Raw genomic sequence first — 19,612 nt, 5'->3', positions numbered from 1 at the left:
AAGAGGAGAGGAGAGAATAACAGAGCTCAAGAGTAGATATATGCTAACCACTTTCATAAAGAGGCAGTTAATGGGTTTAATAGCCTGTAAATAGATTTTAAAATGCAAGACTACTTTGTCCTGCAACACGTATCTGTTCACTTTTTCCTATACTGTCTGCAGTATGATTACTCGGCATCAACGGCCCTCCAGTACTTTGCTAAATTAGTCATTCATCATGTATGAGCCAAGGCAGTAAGTATCAGGAGGTTATCTGATTGTGTCAGTGTCACAGCCAAGTTTGATCCTGCCCCCACCTGAAGTCCACACGTGCGCACTTCCTAATAGGATAGTGAGCAGGAACCGGGCTGTTTACTGCCCCAATAGTGTAGGAGCACTGAAACCAATTCTAAGCCCCTAACAACCCCACTGTTGAGATCAGCTGACTCAGAAAAGGCCAAGGGATTGAACCTGGGATCTTTTCGTTTTGCTGAGGAACCTCATTGGGCAGTGCATTTACTCACTGTGTTTTTGAGGGAGCGATAGCTTTTTAAAATTAAATCATAGATCCAAGCAGTGATTTTTTAAAAAAAACTTCCCAACGTTAATTTTGACTCATCAGTTCAAGCATTAATTCAATGGAATCTTTCCATACATTGAATGCACAGTACTCTTGTCACTGATTTGCAAAAGCAGTATTAATAAGACTAACACCGTAACATTGAGTATTCAGAGAAAAAAAAATGGAATTTGCAACTAAACCCTTTTCTTAGGAAAGAGTGGCTAATACTTGCCACCATTATCTTCTGACAGTGTATTAATAAAAGCGGATGGGTATCACCAAAAACACAGTCAGCTATTTGGGTCCAACTTAATTACAATCTGCTTTGTTGTATGGCTGAAGCAGACTCCTGTCAGATAATGAGTGCTGGCTTATTTGCCTCGCACTGTTACTGTCAGCTGTGAGGAATTGTTAGTGTGAGTGCTTTGTTAGCCTATCATTTTTTTACTAATCTGAATATATTAGGAAATTAATGGTAGTGACTTAGCGACAAAACATGATGCACATGTAGGGATCTGCTTATTAAAGTTGAACCTTTTAGTAAATGCACTTGTTGAAAAATAGGATTTGCTTCATTGTTGGAAACCATGTTACATTGGAATCCAATATATTAGACTTTCTCAGGTTATAAGCAAACAGCTGTTGTTTAATCTTCAGTGTTCAGATATTTTGTTAAACAGAATGGCTTAATAACATAATGTACTTTAATACAGTCCTTTCACCCCTAGGACCTGGATATGAGTTCAATCCAAACAGATGGACTGAAAATCTAATCTCTGAAAGTGAAATGGATAATTGCCAATCTCAGCTATGTAGCATGACCCACATATAAATCAAAGATCCTCTCACTTTAAAAGTGGCATAAAAGAAAATGTGAAAATGGGATATTTTATAAGGAGAAAAAGTTTGGTTTACTTAATTAAGTTGTGGAAATATTTTTGTATATTTTTTAATTGTAAACATGGGTCCAATTTTTAAAAAATTGTTCTTTAGAGGAGAGGGCAGTTGTGTAACAAAATCATTAGTAGTGTTCACAGTTTACAGTTGTAGAAGGATAAGCTAGAAAACCCAAATGACTCCTCTCATTAGTACTTATCTTTGTGATTTTAAGAAGTATTTAAAAAACAAATTATACCTTAAGATTAATGTTGTAAAATCCTCATATGTGAACCTCAGGTGAAATTAGGGTTGAGCTCAGCTGTGGTACACTTACAATGGCCAGAGAGCCTGTGGGCCTCATTATCTAGGCTTACCTATAAGTGATGGCCATTTTGGTGAGATACTGGTGTGCAGCCAATACCCATAGAACTGTACTGTTGCTGTTGGAAGCAACTCTATAAGGTAAAGGGGACATTTGTTGAGTATTGACACTATCCCATATAAAGCTGTCAAGCATTTTCCCCATTCCAGAGGGTGAATAAAAGGACTATAACTTCTAAACAAAATGTACAGTGAGGAACTGTGAAAATCCTTTATAAACTATTAATTACTTTGTAATTTTCAGCAAACTTCAGTTGATGAGAAAACTGAGTATGCATACAATGTAACTATGTTCAAGTTTGAATGATGACAAATCATTCTATTACAGTACGTTTGACAGCAACTAACATAAATGGGAATCTTATTGAATGACCATGGACTGCAAAAATAAATTCCCGATGACTCAGTTGGTAACTGCAATGCGTGGTGTGGTATTGAGCCGTATATACCAGGAACAGCCTAGGTTCAATCCTGATATATGCTGAGTTAACTGATTTCAACAGAGGTAGCAATGAGACCATAAATAAAAGATGGAAATATGAAGCAATAACAGAAAATGCTAGACGTATGCAGCAGCTCGGCATCTGTAAAGAGAAAAGACAGGTTAAAGTTTCAGGTATAACCATTTGTCAGATGCTACACTTGGCCTCGCGCTAGACCCAGGGATCCAGAAAAATCAGCTAAGGTTCCAACTTCTGATCACTATACTCACTATTGAATAGCGTGCTGACACTGTCAAGGCTCACTTGAAAGGTGGCCAATTGGGGAAAATGCTGGGGGCTAGTCAGTGTCCATTGAACTGTACCTCACTGAGTCATTGCTTCCATGGAAGGCAGAGAGTAGTTAGTAGGGTATTGTTGTCTAGTAGTTATGGTAGTGTACTAGCAACTCAGAGGTTGTGAGTTCAAATCCCATCTTGGCAGGTTTTGAGCTTAATTTCAATAAATCTGGTAATTTATGTGCTTACACCAGAAATAAAATGACCATGAAGGCTGGCGGATTGTTGTAAAAGCCCAAATGGTTCACAAATGTACTTCTGGAAGATACACACCACCCCTTCCCATCTGGCCGACATGTGATGCTAGTTTCACTCTACATGGTTGACTCTTAATTCCCTTAGAGCAACTAAGGATCGGCAATAAATACTGCCTTGTCAGTGTTACCCACATCCAAGAACACATTTTTAAAAAAATGTATGAGAGACCCTTTTAATCTAAATTCCCGTGGATACAGAACTACTATTTAAATTCATGTAATTCAGGGTATACAATCAATTATTTCAAGTGTGATCACAAGTGCTGACTTAGCTAATACTGCTTTCTAATTATATACATGTGCATTGAAGCCTGTTGTAGTTAGTAAATAATGAATAATTAACTATACAATGAATGGATTAGTACCTACAGATTTGAGAATGAACCTATTTATGTGGTAGATTCGAAACTGTAAAACAGAAAAATTAAATAAATAAGCCTTATACAGGCCTCCAAATCTGTCCATATAATACTGTTTTGTTACAGTAGCGACTATCATGTCTGCCCATTTTTCTGCTTTTTAATTGGTTATTTTCTGCTTTTGTTATCTCCCCAGTCATATTGCATAAAGCCTATTCTGATTGCTCACATAGGGCAAAAAGAACACATTTAAACACATCTCTAAAATCTAGTCACCATGACACATTCATCTACTCTAATATGTATGCCTAAAAGTAAACCGGCTTCCCCATTCCTGTTCCATATCCACATCATTCTTGAAAAAAGTTACACTTTTCACATGAAATAATTCAGAGTTTTGAATTCATTACTTGGTGTTTATGGTGGACATGGCTCCAACAGCAGTACCACTGCCAATCTTAAACGTTCAGTGAGCTGCCTCCCAGGGCAGCCTCAGCAGGTCGCTGCCTTCCCTACACTCCCGAGGAGCTGAAATTTCTCTCTCAATTTAATTCGTTTACTGCTCTCCCTGGAGGTGGCTCTTCCAACTTTAGCACGGGCCCTCATGCTACCAAAAAAGAGAACACAATTTTAAAAAAATGCTAATTAAAAACCAAAAGCAGCAAGTAAAATCTGGTTTGCAGTGAGCTCAAATCGCAATCTGAGTCAAACTTTGACAGCACTTCCAAGCTGCAACCTCTACTACCAAGAAGGACTGAAGCAGCAATATCATGGAATCATCACCACTTCCAAGTTCCTCTCCAAGTCGCACACCATCCTGACTTGGACATATAACGGCATTTCTTAATCGCTGTTGGGTTATATCTTGAATTCCCTCCCTAACAGCGTCATGGGAGCACTATCGTCACAAGGACTGCAGTGGTTCAAGGAGAAGGACCGTCACCACCTTCTCAGAGAAACTAAGGATGGGCAATAAATGTGGCCTTGCCAGCATTGTCCACATATTGTAAACGAATAAAAAAAGGAATAAAATTATTCCTTATTCCTACAAATGACTGTAACAGCATCAAAACATTTAACCCAAAGGATGCTTAATGTTTCTTACTATTTTTAAATACAGCATTCTTTTCTATCCTACCGTACCAATCTTTAGAAGATTATGATCTCAGTTTTAAATACAGTGACCTTGAAGTTACACTGAAATAATAGCTCATTTTTCTGAAATTCTTTTATCTACTTATTTTAACAGAACCGTAACCTAATTATTTTAAATTGATTAATTCCTCCATTAAAGTAGCAGAGAGTGGAGTTTCAGATAAACACTTTAAGCATTTGTATGCTATTCCACAGCGTAGAAAAAAATTTAGCAGTTGGTCTATATTTGTACTTTACTCCTCCCATTTATGTAGATTGCTGAAGCACATCTTGAAATGGAGTAATTTACTTTCATAATTCAGACTTGATCAAAGTTACACTATTGGCATGCTCAGTTTCCTAGTTCGTTGAAGTCTGTGCCAAATGTTTTTGTGATCCTCTTGTCTGGAAATCCCACTCGTGCTTTGAATTATAAAGGCACGTATGCACAAGTGTGTTGTATATGCTTCACGTTGCCTGACCATGACTGGTTTCTTTTGCCTTCCATTTAAAATCATTTCCTTTTTGCTCTCCTCTCCTGAAAACTGAGATATTGTTCCGTAAGTGCCATCAGTGCACTAGTAACTTGCACAGCCATCCTTTGCGTGTGAGCCTTGACCGTGTGTATTGGCGAGCTGTTCTTTTCAACCGTGGAGGCAATTGCAAGCAAACCCAATCACATCCTCGCGCAACAACCTCATGAAAATGGTAGCATAAGTGACCGGGAAACTACAGACCAGTTAGTTTGATTACATTGTATGTAAATTATTGAGACCCTTATTAAGGATAAGATCATGGAGCATTTGGATAGAAATAAAGTAAAAGATAGCCAATCTGGGTTTTTGAAGGAGGTGGGGGGGCGGGTCTTGCCAATCTAATATACTAGTTTTCTTTGAGATTGTGGCAAAGGCGATTGATGGGAGTAAGGCAGCAGATGTGATGTACTTGGACTTCAGTAAGGCCTTTGATATGGTTCCTCTGGAAAGGCAGGTACTTAAAATAAAGAAAGTGGAAATCAGTGGAAATATTTTACAGTGGATACGTAATTGGCTGACTGATAGAACCCAGAGGGTGGTGATATAGGGATTGTTATCATCCTGGGAGAATGAAAGACAGTGGGGTGCCACAGGGGTCTGCTTTGGGACCTCTTTGTTTATTATCTTCTTAAATGATCTGGAACTAGGAGTCACCAGTACAGTGGCTAAATTTGCAGATGATACAAAGCTAGTGAAGGTGGAAGACTGCAAAGCTGAACAGGATAAGCTATAGGAGAGTAAATTCAAAACTAATCTGCGGAAATATTGGTCTCGATTTTGACCCCCCCGCACTCCCGAAAGTGTCGGGCGAGGGGTTCAAATCTTGAAAATCAAAATCCCACATCAAAACCCACCGCAGAGGCCTACTTAAGATGCAAAAGTCGCGGCTCCTCAAGGAATTCTTAGGCCTACCTCTGACCACGAAGGAATCCACAGCACCCCCACCCCCGGATCATGAACAGCGAAGGAATCCCCAGGCCATCGCCAACCACTATTGGCCTGGAACCCCTCCTCCCAATGACTGTCGGGGATCATTCCCATGGGTCCCTGGCTGCGGCCTCTTGCGACCAAATTCCTGCTCCCGCCCACCTGCCTGCCAGGTAGTGAATCTCGCCAGGTGTCGGGCAGAACTCCTAGAAATTTTATTTAAAAGAGACCCTGCCATTAAGCTCGGCTGGGCCTCCACGCCCTAACCTCTCCGAGTGCGCCGCCTGCTACCAGGCTCGTGTGCACCGTTCCCTCCCCACTCATAAAAATGGAGGCCATTATTTCAGTGAACGAGCAATAAACCTGTGGAATGGGCTCCCTAGGGAGATGGTGGAAGCGGATGGTGTCAATTCATTCAAATGCAAATTAGGTAGATTTCTTTCAGAAAGTAATATTTTGAGATGCAGTATATAAGTAATTTGAAACATGACATATGGTAATTGTAGCATGCTTGGGAGGAAAAGGTGATTTTGGACCTATGGTTCCCAAAGCTTTTTACCACTGAGGGTTTTCCTCACCTTGGGAGTCATTTTAACCTCTGTGAATGGGTGGTTTGGGGGCGGGTGGGGGGTTAAAGTAGCTTTTTGGAGCGGGACCGCATCCTGCCTCCAACGCACCCATTTAACCCAGGTGCATTAGGATGCGCGCACACAACAGAAACCCAGAAATCCCATACCCACTTAACGCCGGCGAGCCGATATTTAAAGGGCCAATTCAGGTAGTTGAAACACTTTACGTACTTAACTTTTTGTGGATTCTGCATCAGAAACAGATTTAACCACACCTGATTGTGTTTCCTGTGGCTTCTGAAACATGCCATTGAAACGGAGGCGAATTGCAGATGAAACTCATTTGGCCCTTTAAACCAGTGATTGACACCTCTCAATAAAAGGTAAGGTATTGCAGCTGGGCACACAGACAAATGTTTGGCAGGGAGTTCTTTGTGTTTAGACTAAGATTTCTTTGTTGAGAGTGAGAATTCTTGTGTTCAGACAAAGTTATCTACATTTTGGAGCACCTCAAACTGACAAGATCAGGATGGTGGGGCACAATGGATGTATTCCACTGTACATCTGAGGAGGAGGCACATCACCATCCGCGGCAGGCAAGGCGTGCATTTCTGGGATCGGCAGTTACACAATGCAGAAGTGCGCAATGAGGACCTGGAGAAGAGCGGAGAGGGGACCAACGGAGGGGCCGAGGTCGCAGGAGGCACCACCCACAAGAGAGTCTCTATAAGCAAAGGCTGAGCTACCTGGACCTCCCTGAGGAGCAGTACCTATGCAGGCTGAGTTTGAGTCAGCAGTGGTCGCAGACATCTGCAGGCTGCTTCATGAAGAGCTTCTCCCAGCTGAACCTAGTGGCCGTGCATTGCCCATCGCAGATAAAGCCACAAGTGCCCTCAATTTCTTTGCCTCCGGATCCTTCCAGCGTGCCACCGGTGATGTCTCTAGGGTGTATATGACAGGTGACAAATGGCTTGTTTGCCAGGGCATCCAACTAGATCAACTTCCTCCTCGATGATATCAACCAGACTGAGAGGGCAGTGGGTTTCAATTCTCTGGCTGGCTTCCCATGGATGCAGGGCGCAATTGATTGCTCACACGTGGCAATCCGAGGGCCTCCATTTGAGCCAGGACTGTTCAGAAACCGAAAGGGATATCACTCCATCAATGCACAGCTGGTGTGCGACCACCGGAAGAGATTTCTGCAGATGTATGCCAGATTCCCTGGCAGTTGTCATGATTCATTCATTTTGCACAAGTCCAACATTCTGGACCTCTTCCCATACAAGGGCCAAGTCCTTGGAGACAAGGGATTCCCCTTGCAAATGTGGCATGACACCTGTGAGAAACCCCACCAACGAGGTACAACAGTGGTACCACCAGAGCCACATGACCACCAGGTGTGTCATTGAGCAAGCCTTAGGCATTTTGAAGATGCACTTCAGGTGCTTGGATAGATCTGGGGGAGTCCTTCAGTACTCGCTAGCGAGGGTATGCAGAATAATCGTCGTGTGCTGCATCCTGCACAACATAGCTCAGCAGAGAGGGTTACAGGTGGAGGAGGTTGACTGCGCTCATCAAGCATCCTCATCTGCAAGCAACATTGAAGAAGAGGTGGAGGAGGAAAATGAAGATGGGGAACCCATCACCAGAGCAGCTGCGCACATAGCTACCCGTGATGCCAGGGATTCCCTCATCTCTAACAGGTTATCATCATGAGATGTGCAAATTGAAGACTTCGAAATACTCAGGCCGCCTGAAACCATCATCACCGACCCCCCCCCCACTCCGTTTGCACAAAACAGTCGTTCAACAACACATACACCCATTGCACACGTGCCCAATGGGTGGCATAATGTCTTGGCCTTCATGATGAAGCACATGACAGGGCGAATTCAGAAAAGGGACTCAATAATGGCCAAGACGTCGTGGTGATAATTATTTTTGCCATAAAAATTAAAAATTTAAGGTGCCATAATAAAAAAATATATATAAATTAACAACGTGACAGCTCGTCAAACACCCTTGTGCATCCCCTTGATGGATTACAATTGCTTAGCGTTTCTCTTTCTCCCGCTTCTATGTGGTGCATTCCCTGAGGCTTCAGCAAAAGTAGTGGCAGGTTGCTCAGATTTCTGCTCTGACTGCTGAGATGCTCTCGGCCTATGACCTCTGGGTTTTGGAGCCCGTGAGAACCCCGACAAAGATTATTCCACCTGCACCTGTGCAGAGGCAGACTCAGCCATCGGGAAAGGAGGCAGCATTGCGGGTACTGGTTGAGGAGGGGGCAACTGGTGAGATGTGGGAATGCTTTGAGTGGAGTCCCCACTTTGCTGCCCCAGGAAGCTGTGGAAGCTACATCATTAAATAAATTTAAAACAGAAATAGACAGTTTCCCAGAAGTAAAGGGAATTAGGGGTTACGGGGAGCGGGCAGGAAATTGGACATGAATTTAGATTTGAGGTTAGGATCAGATCAGCCATGATCTTATTGAATGGCGGAGCAGGCTCGAGGGGCCGATTGGCCTACTCCTGCTCCAATTTCTTATGTTCTTATATTCCATGTCCTCTTTTACCATTATCCCTCTCCCGGGCCAGTGCAACATCACTCCCACCACTCTGCTGGCCAGCAGACTGGTGAGCAAATGTGCCGTGTTCTAAGGCCACGGCTAAAGTACCTGTCTGCCTGTTCAAGGCAGCAGACATGTTGGCATCCAGAGTCGCACGGCCATTGTCATGGCCTGCATGGACCCATTTGAGAGCAGTGCTTGATGCTTCAATGGAGGCTGCCATTCTCTCTATCGCAGACATTACCACACTTACCTGTGTTATCACTCCACTAATGCTGGAGATGGACTCCTCTATCGCCTTCTTCCATGGCACATCAATCCTTAAGACCCTGGAAGAGAACATAAAGCAGTATTAACAATCATTCCACTGACCATACTGAGGTCTGAAACAGTTCAGTTATTGATAAAATCAACTCATCACCTGTGTAAAAGATGTTAAAATTCTGTCACTGGCCACCTGCGGTTGCCAGTCTCTCCATCTTCAACGGATAGGCATGCAACGGTACGACTTATCTCCATGGCCATCTCCTCTGCATCTGTGAGCTGGACTACTTGTGGTGGTCCACCTCCAGTCCCCGTCCTCTCCCTTGCATTTTTCACTCTACTACAAGGAGAGAAAGAACGGACCTGTGAATGACTGAAGGTGACGTATTCACCCGATAGGTGCATTGCTTTGGGTGAGGCTGACAATGCAACAGATGCATCAGAGGGTGACTATCAGACAGGTTCATCATATTGCATCAGGATTGGCGTAACTGGCAGTGGTGGGTGCATAAATGGGGAGGTGAGGAAGTGCATAGAAAGTGAAGGTTAGTCAATGCTAAAACTTATGTGGGTGTGAGGAGTGATATGATGGAGTAGGCTTGTAGGCTTGCCAAGTCAGAATGAGGGTGGAGGGGCGGGGTGGTGGTGGGGGTTGCTGCATTTCACAGGATGTGGGTGAATCTACAAATGTATTCACTTTTCCTGACCTGGTTAGGTCATTTCACCGCTTTCTGCGCTGCAGCCAAGACTTGGGCATCGTGCTTCCGCTGCTTACCTCTCCTGCCACCTCCAGCCACACCTTCTTGGTGGCAAAACCAGATTTCTTCCTCCTTTCGCTTGGGTAAATTACCTCCCTCCTGGCTCTCACTGCACCCAGCAGCACTTCCAGTGAAGCATCAGTAAACCTGGGTGTGCAGCCTTTGGTTTCCTGGGCTCCATTTCTCCTTTCTCCTTCAAAATCCATTCTTGGACTGGCCCTTTAAATAGTGGGCTTCAAATTGCATCAATCGGGTGCGCACTAGGCCCTCTGGACAGCTTGGAGACGCGAAACCCAGAAGCAAAGATAATTGACTACAATCGAGTTGCGATTGCAGATTTGAACAAGCATACTTGACTTCCGGCTTCCCCACTCGCAAACCCACCCACCCGCTGAGTTCCCAACTCCAAGTTAAAATCATGCCCCTTGTGTCTGTTGTATAATAATTGATAGAGATTGATTGTCATGATTAGTCAACAAATCAATTATTGTTGTATCATGCAACTACCAGGATGGTAGAAGGCAAACTAGATGGACCGTGGTCTTTTTTCACCTAGCAATTCCTATGTCCTATGTATGGTTCCAATTGTAGATTGTATGTTCTAGCAATTGATACAATGGGCCAGATTTTTCTGAAAAAATAACAACATCTGAAAGACGCATTTGAGCCCCTCTGCTGTTAGCTTCGCAAAAACGGCATCTCCTGCTTAACCTTCCAGGGATTTTCATGAAGTTTGGGAGCTATACGCTCTGGTGCTTTCATATTGCACTCACATGATGGCAAAAAGCTTGCTCACGAGCTAAATCCTAGAAAATTATATATGGTTGGAAAATTTAAATGAAAATATTTCTACCTCTCTTCTAGAACTTTTCTTTGGATTTGAAAACATATTGAAATCTTAGTAGGTAGCTCACTATACATCGTGTAACTTGCATTATTGGTGTATTCATTATACTTATAATTCGTGTACACTCAGGAACATGGAACGGGGAAATTTCTGTGTTGTACTGATCTTCAGATCAAATAAATTTATTTTTTTCTTATCATGAATTTCTCTCTCCTTCCTCCTTCTTTCCCCTCCCCTTGGATTATTCCATTGTTTCAGTACTTATATCTGGACGTAAGGCTTTTAATAAGGTGTCGCCTATACCATATGCAAGCAAACAAAATTCAGTTCTCGCTTTTGTCTCATACTGTTGTTTCCAGCTTCTATCATTGTCTCTTATAGCTCGGAAATCTTGTATTTTAGAACAATTTAGCCTCAAAACTGTTGCATATTAATCACATGTATCATTCAAGAGATTTGCAGTCTAATATGTCAAAGTCAGAGCATTCCATAGTGTTACATTCATCGAGTAAGGTCTTAAAATACCAAGTTAAACGTCAGACAAAATTACAATGAACTAGGGCCAGTACTTTCTTGTTGAGGGCAAAGTTTTCTTTATTTGTTATACTTCGAGGCACCTGGGTGATAATCCCAAAGAACAGTGCACTTTTGTATTGTGCTAAAGGAGAAAGAACGCCCAGTGTTAGCAACAACTCCAGAATGAGTGCTCTCACTTTGACATTCTATTGCCTTGGAAACTATTATAATTGTGGCTCTCTGGCTCCACTGGGTTCCTCCCGGGAATATAAAGCAGGCTTGTGTTCCAGCTCCTTTCCTGTGCAGGGGCGGTAGTTTTGTCTCGAGTTCCCATGTTCTGCACGTTTTTGTTTATGTATGAAGAGCAGACTATGAAAGGCAGGCTTGTCTTCATGGAAGGCTGTAATTTTAATGTGACTGCAGTACCTTTGAAAACCTGCTGAACTGTTAAAAATGCATTTCTAGCAAAAAGAACAGAGGATAAGTATTTACTTTTGGTGTTGAAGCACAGTTATAAGGAGGAGTCAAAGATCATTTTTTTAAATTTAAAAAGTTTTCCTTGGTTTATATGGTGCAAAAGGATATTAGTTTCTGTTAATTATATCAAGGTATCTGTTCCTCATTCATTTCCATGTGGCTTGTGTAAGAACAAATTCTAAATGCTGAAATGTTCTTTTGTGGGATCAACAAACAAAATGGCTGAGGTGGTTGTGATACCCTAATCATGTTATTTCGTATATGATTAGAGGAAAAGATGTTCTGTTAATCCGATTAGTCTGGGCAAAATAAATATTTATGTTATCTGGCTGACTGTAGCCTCGTATTCAAGTTTTCTAATTGGTTCAGTTTATGCTGAGCATTCTGATTGGTTGCTTTTCATATTAGCAACAGTAAACTAATAGATATTAGGAGGGGAAAATGCTCCCTTTTAGCTGCCATGGCTGTACCCTGCTTCAATTTCTATAGCCAGTCCAGCAAACATAAAGTCCAGCAAAGATAAATCATAACTTACCTCCACAGTATTTACCAGCAGGTTCCTCACCAGCTTCACCACTTCATCACCAGCAAAGCCTCAGCCCTAATTTGTCCTTGATTCCCCATGTATCCCACTTTCTAATGCCTGGACCCTTGGCTGTCACATGCTCCCGGCCCTGCCTCAGGCCTACCTACCTCCAAGGTCTCCACTCTTTACTGTACAAGCAACATCATGGATGGGATGATGAATCTTTACAGCAGTATATGACATTCCAGAATTGTTATTTTTTGTATTTTTCTGACCACATCACACTGCGCACACACCATTTATTTGTGTGGAGGGTAAACACCAACACAGAATGGTTGGGCTAAATAGCCTGTTTCTGTGTTGTAACTTCCAAGTATTCCATTCCCCAACTGACAAGGCAAGAAGAAAGTTTGCTCCCTGGCTTCTATGAATTTCATACAATAACCAGCCAGGAGGTTAGTAAAAATGCTGGTGTAAACCTGTTGGTGTAAACCTGTTTTACCATTCAGTGTAGCAGTGCTTGGCATCCAGAATTAATCAAGAATTCAGGAAAGGCCAACACTTTATTGAATTCTCAGGAAAGTATACTCTCGTTTTTTGAAGCTATCATATGCATATGTGTACATTCATACCTATATTTTATGAAGCTATGATAAACAGAGGTGTGAATTCACATATATCCTATGAGGTGATTGTATGTTTAGCAGAACACATTTTATGAGAGCGTACACTCCCATACAGAGTTTATAAAGTCACTGCACATCCTGACTGCATGGTGCCTGCGGGAGTAATGTATCACCGTATCAGGTTGTCCACACTGGAAGGGGTGAACAAGCAAACTGGTTTAGCACCAGGTTCTGCAGTTAGGAGGGTGGGCAGGTGCCTTGCATACCAGTGGTGTTGGCTAGGATTGATGCTCCCCATGGCTGGTAGATGGGTTCCTGCACTGAGGGAGTAGCTCCTAATTTTTTCATGTTTGCAGTCTGTGAAATCCTACCTTGTTCTCTTAGCCTTGGAGAAAATGCTATGCAGGAATAAAAAAATGGAAGCTGAAGATCCCCTGATGGCTCTGTAGCTAAATGCACAATGTGGTGTGATACTGAGCAGGAAAACTGCAAATTGCACCCTAACCCACTGGAGAAGTCTACAATCAGCATTGACGTCCCACCTTATAGCAAAAAGGTTGCCAGGGTTCTGACTCCTGTTCATGATCCAGTGTCCCCTGCTGAAAAATGTGCATGTGGATTTTGGTTGAGGACAGAATTGGGCTTGGTTAAGTTCCACTGTCTAATAGCCTGCAGATACTCACTGTTGAGACTCACACATGAAAATTGGGTGAGGTACTTGGAGTGGGGATAGAAGGAAGAGGTAGCAGACATCTATCACTGTCTTCAGAAGAGAAGGGGAGAAAATAGGATGCTAAGAAAAGAAAAATGGGATCTGAGCATTTAAAGGCTAAGCCTCTCAAATTGAAGCTCAAATTTGCAGTTACTTTCTAATGTTTTTTTATTGGTCAAGCAGCTGCATATTGTTTGGGGAAAAATTGGAGATTTGCTGATTGTTGCTGCCACCTTTTGGATTCTTTGCAGTACTGCAAAATTCCACTTTAAAGCCCCAATCTTAACACTACACACTCAATGGGAATGCAGCAGATAGGTGATTTAAATAGCGATGGAGTATTTACTGCAACGTTCCTGATGCACTTCTGCCCAGCACCATTTTAACTGCGCACTTTTTGGAGGTGATCGAGGCGCCCACTACAGGTAGATGGAGGCCTCGTGAATATATTAAAATCGGGGTCGTATGATGCGTTTAGGATCCCAATGCAATTTTAACTGAAAATTGTGGAAGCCCCACCTAGTGAAAAACTGGTGGGATTGATGTCTGATAGCCACTGAAGCAGTATTTAAAGGGACACTCACCTGCAGCTAATTGGATCACAGGATCTTTGTGCTATTTGGATTCCCAGGAGAGCCTTATCACCCTGACTAAACTTTATCCACTTATAATGGATGCTAATATTGTTAGTTTCATTTGGATGGAAGAACACGGAGGAAGAAGTGCAGTAGTCACCTCAGCAACCAGCAGCAGCCGGCCCTATCACAAGAGAGAAGTCAAGGGGGCTGCTCTTAGGAGGCCACACCCAGCAAACAGGCCAACAGTCACTTTCTTGGATCTATCTGAAGAGCAGTGCATCAGGAGGCTGTGCTTCTTCAGACCTCTGCAGCCTTCTACAGCAAGACCTGCTGCCTGCTGGACCAGGGGTTCATGCTTTGCCTGTGGCTGTTGAAAATCACCACAACCCTTAACTTCTTGCCACTGGCTCCTTCCAGTCAGCTACAGGGAACATAATCTGCATCTTCCAATCTGCAGTACACAGCTGCATTAACTCATTCAGACAAATTTAATATCAACGGCACACTGATAATGCAGACTCAGAAGCTGCTTTAAAGCACACTGCAGACCAAAGTGCTAAATGTGCTAAATTTAATCACAGACATAGTAATTGCCTTCCATTCATTTCTCACGCATAGTGCGTTTCTTAAAAGAAGGTTTCCTAGCTCTGTTGCTCCTACGATGTGCTCTCCTAGTGGCCTCAGCAAAGTTGGTGGAAGGCTGCTATTCCTTATGTACAATGGTACAATTTTAAAGGGGATACAGGAACAGAGACACCTTGGGGTGTATGTACACAAATCTTAGAAGATGGCAGGACAAGTTGAGAAGATGTTTTAAAAAAGCATATGAGATCCTGGGCTTTATAAACAGAGGCTTAGAGTACAAAACCATGGATGTTATGCTAAACCTTTATAAATTACTGGTTAGGCCCCAGTAGGAATGGGGGAAAAATTTGTTACGGGTTGTTTTCGGGCAGGGGTAGCATGATGCGCTAGTACCCCGCGCCCGATGGACCCTACGCAGGCAGCATGTGAACTTTCGTGCTACCTACTAATTATCATGATATCTCCGTGCAGCCAGCGCTACCTGCGCTGCTGAGAGGTTGCATAGAGAATGAGGAAGTTGGAAATGGGGCGTGCACAGCGCACGTCATCAGCAGCCTGCACCTCTTAAAAGTGCAGGTGCACATTTCAAATGGCAGGTACTCAGCTTACTTGGAGAAGGGAAAGATGGCCATGAGGATAGTAGGACCGTCATGAGAGAGGGCTCCATGCTTCTCTGATGATGCTCTGGAGGCCCTGGTAGAAGGTGTGGATGAAAGGAGGGCCAACATGTACCCACAGGATGGCCAGACACCCTCCAGATTGCAGCTCCGCAGGCATTGACAAGCTGTGGCGCAGGAAGTAAACGCCAGGAGCATTGCACCATGCATGTGGGTGCAGTGCCGAAAGAAGTTCAATGATTTGACGCGAGTGGTCCAGGTGAGTGAATGCAAGTATCAAGTGGCACATCCTACCAACTGCACCACTGCTCCACGCATCACATTCCCCATCATCCACCCACCAACAAACACTGCCCATCTATACGCAATGCTGCACTCGGCATGCTGCATCTCACCCGCACATAGTACCACACTTGCAGGCCACACAACCACACAAACTGGCAGCTATTCGACCATGACAGGCACATCACCCACACACCTTACAGGAGACTCAATGACACACTGTCCTCTGTCTTGCAGGAGAAGGTGGCGCATAACAGCCAGCAGCAGGAAGGACCTGAGGGTGGACAGGCAGGTTTACATGTCCTCACCCTCCTAGAGGAGACAGTGCTTAGGATCATTGGGCGGGCCGTCGCTGCAGCCTTCACAACATGCCGCGCTAGAAGTCCTGATGAAGGGGGTCTCTGCATATCTAATGCTCCTTCTCCTTTTCCACATTTCCCTCCTCCCATAATCTTTTCTGACTTACATGCTGCAGATGCTGTCAGCGCACACGTCTTACTTGCTCCTCTTCCCACTCCACAACTCAACCTGTTTCCCTTTGTCATTGCAGATACCCAAGAACACATGGTGTCTGAGGAGGAGGAGAACACTGAAGCCACACCGTCACTTGATCTGACACTTGCTTCCACCAGCTCAGAGATTGACACTGCGTGTTCTTTAGAGGCTAGATTAGGGGAGGGATATGGACGTGGTGAGACACCGAGCACAGGAGCTGGAGCGGGCGGAATGGATACCACAGGTGCCAGCTCGCCGGAGGACGAGGTCGCTCACTAGTTCTGCTGCAGAGGAGTCAGATGAGGACTTCGATGGACCAGGCTATAGAAGACAGCTGATGGACGTACACCACCAAATGCTTGGGGCACTGGAAAACCTGCCAGAAAGCCAGCGCACAATGAGAAGGGGCATGGAGGAGTCCAGCTCCAACTTGGACAGGACTTAACGCAGAGCTTGGGGCCCATCCTTTCCAACATGGAACAGGTGGTCACCTCCATCAGCACACCTGTGGAACCCACCATGATGCAGCATCTGATGACTGATGTCACAGCTTCCATTGCAGCTCAAACATTTGCCGTCCAAGGGGGCTGCATTTGGAGCTCAGACGGCTGTGTTGGAAGCTCAGGCTGCTGCTAAAGTGGGTCTGCGGATCAATGTGGAACGGGGCTTCCAGGGTGTCACAGCACTCCAGCAATCCATTCTCCAGCTGGTCACCAGGAGTGCTGAGGCGCTGCCCCGGGAGAGTGGCAGTGGCGCCATGGCAGTCGGACCTGCTGTCCTCTCTCAGGACGACAGCCTTCCTGCTCCCACCCCGCCAGCGGCCCTGTTGTTGCCTATCGGCCAGCCAGGCCAGACTGCTACAGTCCATGCTGCGATGGTGCAGTCTGAAGCTGGCCCTCCCGGTCCAGAGCTGCTCAGCGTTGTCCTCCAAGGCCATCTACACGCTCCTCCATTGAAGGCCAGCAGCCTCCCACCACCCATGCTCCGGCCACTGGGGAAGCACCTCGTAGGAGCACTAGGATAGGTAAAGCCACACGAACAAAAGGCACTAAGGGAATGCACAAGGGTGAATAGTTCTGTTGTGTTTGCATAATTTCATTTATTCATTGATAAATGAGACTTTGATTTTGCATTTGGTGGTGGTTTTTATTTATGCAATGAGCTGAGAGGGACACCAATGTGTAATCAGATGGAGGATGATTTGATTGTCTTGTGGGAGCAGAAGGGTGGGGAGTGTAGGACTGTTGGTGAGTTGGGGGATGTAGTTCAAATTATTGATAGCGGGCACGGATCAGGCGAGCACGCAGAGAGCCCTTGCAGACAAGGCGTGTGGTTCCTGTTGCACCCTTGCGTCTTCCTCCACTTCATCTTCCGGCTCCACCTCCTCCTCCTCAGCCTCTTCCTCCTCCTCCTCAGCCTCCTCCTCCTCAGCCTCCTCCTCAGCCTCCTCCTCCGCCTCAGCCTCAGCCTCCTCCACCTCTGGCTCAGGGTCTTCTCCAATCATTGGTGGCAAAGGTTGGTCCCTCATGATGGCGAGGTTGTGCAGCATGCAGCATACCACCACAAATCTGCCCACCTGCTCAGTGGAGTACTGCAGGGCTCCTCCAGACCAGTCCAGGCAGCGGAAGCATTGTCTGAGGAGGCCTATGGTGTGCTCCACGATGTTGCGTGTGGCAGCATGGCTCTCATTATAGGCCTGCTGTGCACGTGTGCATGGGTTCCTGATTGGTGTCATGAGCCACAGCGTGAGGGGATAGCCTTTGTCGCCCAGCAGCCAGCCTTTGACTTGCCGAGTCGGGTGAAAGATAGCTGGCATGTTGGACTGCCACATAACGAAGGCATCATGACTGCACCCAGGGTAGCGGGCATCAACTTCCATGATTCGATGGGTGTGGTCGCACACCAGCTGTATGTTGAGGGAGTGGAAGCCCTTTTGGTTGACAAAGACTGCTGAGTTGATGTGCGGGGCACGCAGGGCGATGTGCGTGCAGTCAATGGCACCCTGTACCATGGGGAAGCCAGCAATGAGAGCAAACCCCCATGTTTGCTCGTATTGCTTTCTCTGTGGAGAGGGAAGGTGATGAACCTGTTCCTCATCTGGTACAGTGCGCCGTAGAAATTCAGCGCCATGGTGACCTTCACAGCCACAGGCAGTGCTGTCTTTGCCCTTCTCTGAGGCTGCAGTTGTGGCCGCACCAGTTGACAGATCTCGGTCACGGCTTCCTTGGTGAACCTCAGGTGTTGGATGCAATCCTCCTCGGTCATGTTGAGGTAAGAGAAATGGTCCTGGAAGCCCTCATTGGGTAGGGCCTCCTGCTCAGTGCCCTGTGACTCCTCGTCCTCCGTCTCCTCACAGCTTGACCTGCTATCCGTGACCTCTCTGCATGCTCCCAGTCATGCTCAATGCCCAGCGGGAGCCCTAGCAGACCGCCCAAGGTTAGCAGGAATGTTGTTCAACCATGGTTGTAACTTTCCGACCCGTAAGGTAGTACCTGCCAAACCACTCTCAATTGCAGCCCAGGAACTCTCAGTAAGAATGGGGAGCTTCAAAAAACACTTCCTACTCATCCAGCAGCCAGAAGCAATAATCCAGCAATTAACCTGCAACAACTGCATGGCCCCTTTAAATAGCGCTGATGGGGGGTCCTTCAGGCACTGTTAGACACGTTCAGATGGTCAGGGTTAAGACTGTGCGTTGAGTTGAGTGTTAAGGTCGAAAATAGTGTCTATCACTTTAAATCAGCCTTGCACACTGCACGCATTTTCTCCCTACTTTACATGCTTCCAGGGTTCGGTATTTGTGCATGCGCTAACTCCTATACCAAGATGGCGTCTGGCGCATGTCGCGCTGGAAAGGTGCGTGCACATCCAAGATGCCATCTTGGATGTCAGAGAGGCCGTGTAGCACTGAAACAACGGCGCTAAACGGCCCGATTTAGCACCCATGGTGTCCAATTCTGGGCACCACACTTTAGGAAGGATGTCAGGGCTTTAGAGAGGGTGCAGACAAGATTTACTAGAATGGTACCAGGGATGTGGGATTTGAGTGATGTGGAGAAACTGGGGTTGTTCTGCTTAGAGCAGAGAAGTTTCAGGGGAGATTTAATAGAGGTATTCAAAATCATGAAGGGTTTTGATAGAGTAAATAAGGAGAAACTGTTTCCAGCGGTAGAAGGGTCCAGACGACACAGATTTACAGTAATTGGCAAAGGAACCATAGGCAAGATGAGGAGAAATGTTTTCACGCAACGAGTTGTCATGATCTGGAATGCATTGCCTGAAAGGGTGGTGGGAGCAGATTCAATAATAACTTCCAAAACGAAATTGGATAAATACTTGAAGGGGAAAATTTGCAGGGCTAAGGGGAAAGGGCAGGGGAAAGGGATTAATTGGAACACCTCT

General features: G+C 45.1%; 1 protein-coding gene across 1 annotated transcript in view; it reads left to right on the top strand.

The window, feature by feature from the left end:
• Nucleotides 1-19,612, top strand: part of cog6 (component of oligomeric golgi complex 6) — a 117,153-nt gene that overhangs the window by 52,792 nt on the left and 44,749 nt on the right. The gene's annotated exons all lie outside the window — the stretch shown is intronic.

This window comes from Heptranchias perlo, chromosome 6 (genome assembly GCF_035084215.1).
Source record: "Heptranchias perlo isolate sHepPer1 chromosome 6, sHepPer1.hap1, whole genome shotgun sequence".
NCBI classification, from domain to species: Eukaryota; Metazoa; Chordata; class Chondrichthyes; order Hexanchiformes; family Hexanchidae; genus Heptranchias; species Heptranchias perlo.
This window is presented reverse-complemented; position numbering and strand designations above follow the sequence as displayed.